Genomic DNA, 7,577 nt, shown 5'->3' with positions numbered 1-7,577 from the left:
ATCATGTGCCTACTGATGGACAGCACCAATGGTAAAAGAAAACTTCCAAGCGGCTGTTTGGGAGAGAGAGACATATACACATGTGCTACACGATGCTAATTATCGATGAACATTTCAAATGGTCATATCTGCTTTGATTGACTTTCTCTTTTGATAACCACTGCTATGCAAACAGATATCGCGCTAATTTGACCACATAGTTTGTTAAAGGAGGTTCTTATCTAGCGTCCAAAACATCAAATACAACAGTGAAAGGTTTTGCAGCTGAGGTTTTAACGAAAGAGAAAGTCGATGAAGAGAATCGATCAATGCAGATAGGAGCGGATGATCTGGAGTTGAAGCCAAGAATAGTGAGAGAAATTCTACTGGAGAATTAACAACATTTTTTGCTATTACTGATATGTTGTTGGCACAGCGCGTATTTTGGTTTACGCGTTGTTGCGTTAGTGGCGTTTTTCATTGAAAAGTAGAGTCATATTGTAAGGTACGGATTTATTGGTTTAGACTACTTTTACGATTTTATGCAGTTTAAAGCACTAAACCACTAATTAATTTTCCAATTTTGAATTTGTGTGATAATTTCTATAATTTCAATGCGAGGTGAAGAGCTGTTCAAAAGAATCGACTCCCTCTAGTGATGTGGGTTTGATCCACTCAGCCAGATGAGCTGTTTTGCCCACCTCTACTGCTGACGGCATTCCACGTCTCTACAGTTTTCTTGCACAACATTCTCAGTGTTGATGATCACTCCGCTAACTTCGACTGATTCAAAATTTTACGCATTAGTGTGTTTTATAAATATGATGTCCTATGTTCCAATTCCTCGATAATTTTAAATATCTGATCGTTTACCAAATTAAATACTATTTATGGAAAATCACCTGACAAGTGATTTAACAAAAGAAGTTGCTAGTTTTTTCAGTAATAGTGGTGGTATTCCATCAGGACCAGGTCCTTCGCCGGCATCAAGACCTTCAAGTGCCAATAAGGTGATACGATCCAGTGTCCACTGATCATAGGCACCTGCATTGCCTTTTAGAGTTTTCTAGGGAGTTAACCTCGGACACTATTGTGATTTCAGGCATTAAATTTGCATCACAACAGCAAAAATAGGGAGCAGTTTTGTTATTGCATGTTTTCCGGTAGCAGACAATTCTCCCTTGTAAAATGTGAAGTGGAATCAGGGCCCGTGCTATCACCTTACAATGTCTTGAACAGGGATATTTTCAATTGATATGTCATGTTTGTCAATTCGTTCAGCCAGGTAGGCAAAAATGTTTAGCCCGAGAATGTCATTCGGATTTCTTATATTTTTTTTTTTTGGAAAAAGCGTTCAAATTGGTTACAAATAACTCCGCCATCAGAGCCATTCTAAAATGTTATCTACGACAGCATGTATTTATAAAGTCATTCCACAAATCAAATTCATTCATCAGAATAAATTAACTTTTATGGTTTACATTGAGGTAAATGGAATACCCTATGACAAGAAATTATAACGCATCACTCGTTATCTTTGAAGGCTTGTCTTTGAAAGTGTTTGGATTGGTTCATTATACATATGCTGATAAGAACCCTCTAGTCTACCCTTAAGCAACATTGTTACAAAATACAGTAGATTAAATTTCTGATAAAAATGTGATAACGATTTATTTCTGGAATTGCGATACTTTTTATTTAGAATTCGGTCAATTGGCTACATAGAATCTGTTGTGACTACACATGAAAGACATGTGCTTTAGCTACTGCATGACTTTTCAATTGATTTTCTAGCTCCGGTTTGAATCATCCTATTATGTTGACTATAGATAGAATACAGGGTACGGATTTTGAAGTAAAACTGCACATATGAAACTTTTTTTTTATTGGTATAAGCTGGAGCTGCGTGTCAGATTTGTTTTCAAGACTTAACCCATTTGAATAAATTTTGCTTCTATCTTTGACAATACAGCAGAAGGATTAGCCTATGTTGGCAGCTTGAACACTGGATTTCGTGTGTATTGTTTCAAGATAGTTATAGAAAAAATGCTGTGACGTATGCGCGTGGATACATCAGCGTAGTAATCCGATTGAATAATTAAATCCGTTTCGAATGAAATATCTAAATTATGTAAGTTACGAAAACCACGCGAATTCCGAACGCCGTGCCAAACAACCGAAGCGAGAAAAAAAAAGGGTTGTGTCCAACTGACTGTAAAACATATCTATATATGCAAGTAGATTAACATCCGAAGTCCATCCTTTTTACATATTTATTATATTAGTGAATCGTTTCAGTAGATAGATGATCAAAATGTACTCCTGTATAAAAGATAATCCACGTTACAAGGAAGCAAGCAAACGAGGTCATGAATCCTTCTTTGATGATTTCCCATATTCCTCCATATGCTTCTTCGTCAATTGATTGGAAACTTGTACTATACAAGTATACAATAGCACAATTTATCAATGCAAACAAAGCCAATGCAATGAATCCTTTCAAAGGGAATAATCCCATTACTACCCCAATTAGTATACCTATAATTTGGCGGGACCAGTAAATAACATCCAAGAAATCATCCTTTTCAGCCCATTCTGGGTTTTTGAGTAATGGCCCGTTTCCAAATATTTTTGAGATCAGTAGATTTGGCCTTAGGTTTACGATCAGATTGATTTATTTAAGAACTTTCTAAGCTCCGCCGTTTTGGGACCTTAGTCTCCTTCGACCCCATCGCTGGTTGTCATCACCACCCCCACCTCCTCTATGGGGTGTTTACATCTGTGTACTAACCAACTAGCACATGCTGATAAACACTGATGCACTGCTTACATTATGCTGGCTACATATTTGCACAGTGCTAGTACACTAGCGCTAGCAAATCATAGATGTAAACACCACATTAACCGTTGATTTGCTCCTGCTTGCTGCAGGACCCAATGCCACGCCGTCCGAAGCGGTAATGAGCAGAGGCACGACAGCAGCACTGTTTTATATCTTTTCAGGTTGAAGCAGAACAATGTACAACCACGTGGTACGCGATTATGATGACTGGGTTTGGGGAAAACGTTTATTTCAAGGATTTTCCAAAAGTTTTTTTTTTATGAAAAACTGGAAAACTATTTATTTCAGCAGATTTTTAAAGTAATATCCATTGGCGTATTTGGATTTTGATTTAATCTATAAATGACAAAGTTACAAGTTACCTAAAACTATTTCACCAGACATATTTTTTAATTTGCACACCAGTATAGTCAACAAAGACGTAGTTCTACGTAAAAATAAAGAGAAAAGGCTTATTCTCATCAAGAGTGCCACCTAAATAAATGTGATAGCCTATGTTGGCAAGTTGATTAATTTTGGTTTCCTCCCTAGATATTCTACTTATTTTACTATTGAGCTTTGTTTGAAATTAGTTATATTACCGAACGTATCAATCATTTCAAAATTTTGCGACCGTACCGAACAAATTCTAATGCTGTTAACCATTTGCCGAGTTTAATTTAACTCGTGGTTAAAAGTGACATTTCTAAAGTTATTTCTTATGTTCGAAAATCCCTGTGTTACCGATCGATCGGTTTTCGAGCAGAAATCAGCCACGGTTGTCAAAATTTAACTTCTTGTCTGTCAGAAATAACCACGCTCGGAAAGCAGGGTTAATCGATAACTTTTCATCTGTCAAATTTTAACCAAAAGTTATAAAAAAATCCGCCAAATGGTTCAGAGCCTAAACTACATAAGCTGAAAAAACTTTTGGCGATCTCTACCGAATTGCGAATTACTTCTGCGTAAGCTCCGTAGACGTAGGCGTTGAATCTGACAGCTGCGAAAAGTTAAACATGCATCAATACCACACAAGGCAAGATTGATTTTACAGTCACGTAGGGTTTTGTTCATAGATTAACATAGACTGCTGTTTACAAATGTAAGTACTTGAACACAATGAAATAAGTTAACACAAATGCTTTCCTGCGACCATCGACATCTTCGTAAGCAACATGGGGCACAACGTCTCGCAACCCGTGGCATTCCAGGAGCTGAGCTCGGACCACTACCCGGTGGTGGCCGAAGTTGGATCCTCGGTAAACCGATTCGAAGCTTCCCGGCGCAATTACCATCGAGTCAACTGGGCGCAATATCAACACTGCGTCGACACAACCATCGACTACGATGTCCAACCGGGAACGTAGGAAAATGTTGACCGGTGTCTACAAACCATCGAGAAGGCGATTTCTCGGGCCAGGGAACAACACGTGCCAGTATCCAGACAGGTGAGTAACACTCTGAACCTTGACAGCCCTACCAAAGATCTCATTAGACTCCGTAACACCATTCGTAGGCAGTACCAGCGTACTGGCCTGCCTAACTTGAAGACCAATTGTAATCGATTAACAAAAATCATTCAGGCCAGGATGGTGGATCTCAGAAATAACGATTTTGCTTGTAAGATCCGCTCTCTCCCAGATTGTGCTAAGCCCTTCTGGAAACTTACAAATTTTTTTATAAAAAACAAGCCTAGACCCATTCCCCCATTGACCCAGTGGTTCATCTGATAACTCCTGAAGAGAAGGCTGCCGCGATAGGTCAACACTTCGTCAGCTCCCATAATCTCGGACAAAACATCGTCAGCCCTCATGAATCTGAGGTTGCTGAAAATGCCACCAATCTTCTTCAGATTTCTAACATTTTTCCAGAGGAATCCGAGATTACGGCTGACGAACTGTTGGCCTATATCAAATCATCTAAAAACATGAAGGCCCCAGGTTTCGACAACATCCTGAATCTGGAACTCAAACACTTGAGTTCCAGATTCTACAACCATCTGGCACTGATTTTTAATCAGTGCCTCAGACTGGGCTATTTCCCCTCGTGTTGGAAGTCAGCTAAAGTCATACCCATCCGGAAACCTGGGAAGGATCCGTCCTCTCCTTCAAGTTATCGACCAATCAGCCTTCTCTCAGTTATCAAAACTGTTCGAAAGAGCACTGTACCACCGGCTCCTAACATCTGCCGATGAAAACAACTTGTTACTCGAGGAACAGTTTGGTTTTCGGAAAGGTCGTTCAACCGTCCACCAGCTGACTCGAGTAACAAACATTCTCAGATGGAACAAGTCTGTTTCGAAAACATCTGCCATGGCGTTGTTAGACGTTGAAAAAGCGTTTGACAATGTCTGGCATGATGGCCTGGTGTTCAAATTGCAGCAGTACGGTCTTCCAATCTTCCTAGTGAAGATCATAAATAACTATCTATGGCATCACATCGGATGCTTTCAACATCGGTGCCGGGGTTCCACAAGGAAGCATCCTTGGCCCCATCCTATTCAACCTGTTCACCTCCGATATGCCGGCTCTCCCTGATGGTGGATCGTTGTCTCTGTTCGCAGATGACACATCCATCGTATACAAGGGTAGGGTCATCGGAGCTCTGACTGCCAAACTTCAGAGAGGCCTGGACGTCCTGACTGAATATTTCAACAGCTGGAAGATCCGTATCAACGCGACAAAGACCCAGGTCATTATCTTTCCACACTCTAAATCTCCTAGACTTGTTCCGTCGGAGAATAACAAGATCTGCCTGAACGGCACAGTGGTGGAATGGTCCAAAGAGGTCGTGTACCTCGGGCTAACACTAGACAGCAAGCTTCTTTTCAGGGAGCACGTTGACAAAACAAAAATCAAGTGCAACATCTTGATAAGATCGTTGTATCCACTTATCAACAGGAAGTCAACCCTGTCCCTGAAAAATAAGCTTGCTGTCTACAAACAAATCATCCTTCCTGTAATCGAGTACGGTATGCCAATCTGGGAGAGTTGCGCAAAATTCCATCACCTTAAACTCCAAAGGATCCAGAACAAGATCCTTAGGATGGTCCTAAACAGTCCCCCGCGGACTAGAAATTCTGAGATCCACCTCCTGGCTGGAATTCAGACATTAGAAGAACGGAGAGTATTCATCCTGGAAAGGTTCAGAGACACCTGTCTGAGATCAAATCATCAGATCATACGTGATCTAGCACGTTAGGTTAAGTTATACTCGTAGTTAGGTAGGTTATCACTTTTTTCAATTTAAATAAAACACATCCCCAAAGGGATATTCTGTAAACTAGTTAGCTAGAGATGAACTAGCCTAAGGCTAAAAATCTCTTAAATAAAGAATTTAAAAAAAAAAATGTAAACTAGTTGAAAAACGCAAATATTAAATTAGAATATCAAATAAAACAAAGATGAAGAGCCAAGTAGGCTAATCAATTAAAATGATAAATCAATGTACTACCATAATCAACAGAAATAAACATAATTTTACTACTACTACTTCCGGGGCTCATTCGACTGACTGACAACAAAGCGGACGGACGCACACAGCAGCAAGCATAGCAGCAGCAAGCACAGCGGCAGCCACCTACATAACGTGCAGTGCCACATTCCGTGGCTCACTCAGCAGTCGGACGACAAAACGGATGGACGCACACAGCAGAGAGCAGCACCCAGTAGCGAGAGAATACCCGGACATTTGAGGTTGAGAGACTCCGTTCACTCCAAGCAATCCCATTCTCAGACCTCATATGTTAGTTAGGGCACCTGGCGAACAGACCACCGAAAATCACGACAATGGCGCAGCTGGTACTGGAACCGCTTCATCTCTCAATCTGTAAGTATAATTATAATCTCTTCAGAGAAGGACAAATGGAACTGTAGTCGAGGCAGTATCGTAAAAGCACAATTGGATTCTGATTGGCGAAGCAGAGTGCCAAAGCAAAAAAATAAAAAATAAACGGAACTGTAGTCGAGGCAGTATCTTGAAACTGTAATTGGCCTCTGATAGACGAGGCAGAGTCTTTAGATATATAAAAAATAGTGAACGGAAAGCTACAAGTGTGTAGAATATGTGGCCAAAAGGATTTTACGATCCGAAACATATTTAGCGAGTTATGGCGCTTTGAGTGAACCTTTGTCATGCGCGCTGAGGGACGCTACAAAAACTTTAAACGCGTTTTTCTCGAAACCATTTTTTTTATAACAACTTAGAGCATAGGGCTTGAACAAATGATCCGATTTACAATCGGAAAATTGCGCTTTGAAGGATACTATTTTTTGTATGGCTTATACCTAAAATGAAAAAAAAATTATTAGTTACTATTTTTTAAGCAAGGTCAAAGTGAGAAAAAAGGGGTAAAAAAAGCACTAAATTTTCAAATGTCCATAATTTGGTCAATTTTTGTCGGATTTCGTTCTTGTTAGGTATAAGCCATAGGGAATATTATCAACTTTAACCACAATAAAAAAAATTCATTTCAGTTCACCACCAGAGGGTGTGCACTCGAAGTTCTGCAGCAAAACCTGACTGACACTCCTCCACGCGAGCCGCCATTTTGTTTTTTTTACCTTCAAAAAATTTTCAAGTATTCAGGAATAGTGGACAAATATAATTATCGAAACCGGAAGTTCGTATGTCTTTTCATTCTCCTGAAAAAAAAAATTCCAAAGTTCAACTGTTTTTCAGCCAAATCCAAGTAAACCTCCCCTTAATTGCCGAAACAGAATTATTGAGATTGTGTCTTTCTTGTTGCAGGGCGAAACCGATATCAAAAAGCAAAATC

This window comes from Ochlerotatus camptorhynchus, unplaced genomic scaffold (genome assembly GCF_037179485.1).
Source record: "Ochlerotatus camptorhynchus isolate MF236.1 unplaced genomic scaffold, CSIRO-AGI_Acam_v1.1 ptg000857l, whole genome shotgun sequence".
In the NCBI taxonomy this organism is placed as follows: domain Eukaryota; kingdom Metazoa; phylum Arthropoda; class Insecta; order Diptera; family Culicidae; genus Ochlerotatus; species Ochlerotatus camptorhynchus.
Note: the sequence above shows the minus strand (reverse complement) of the source record.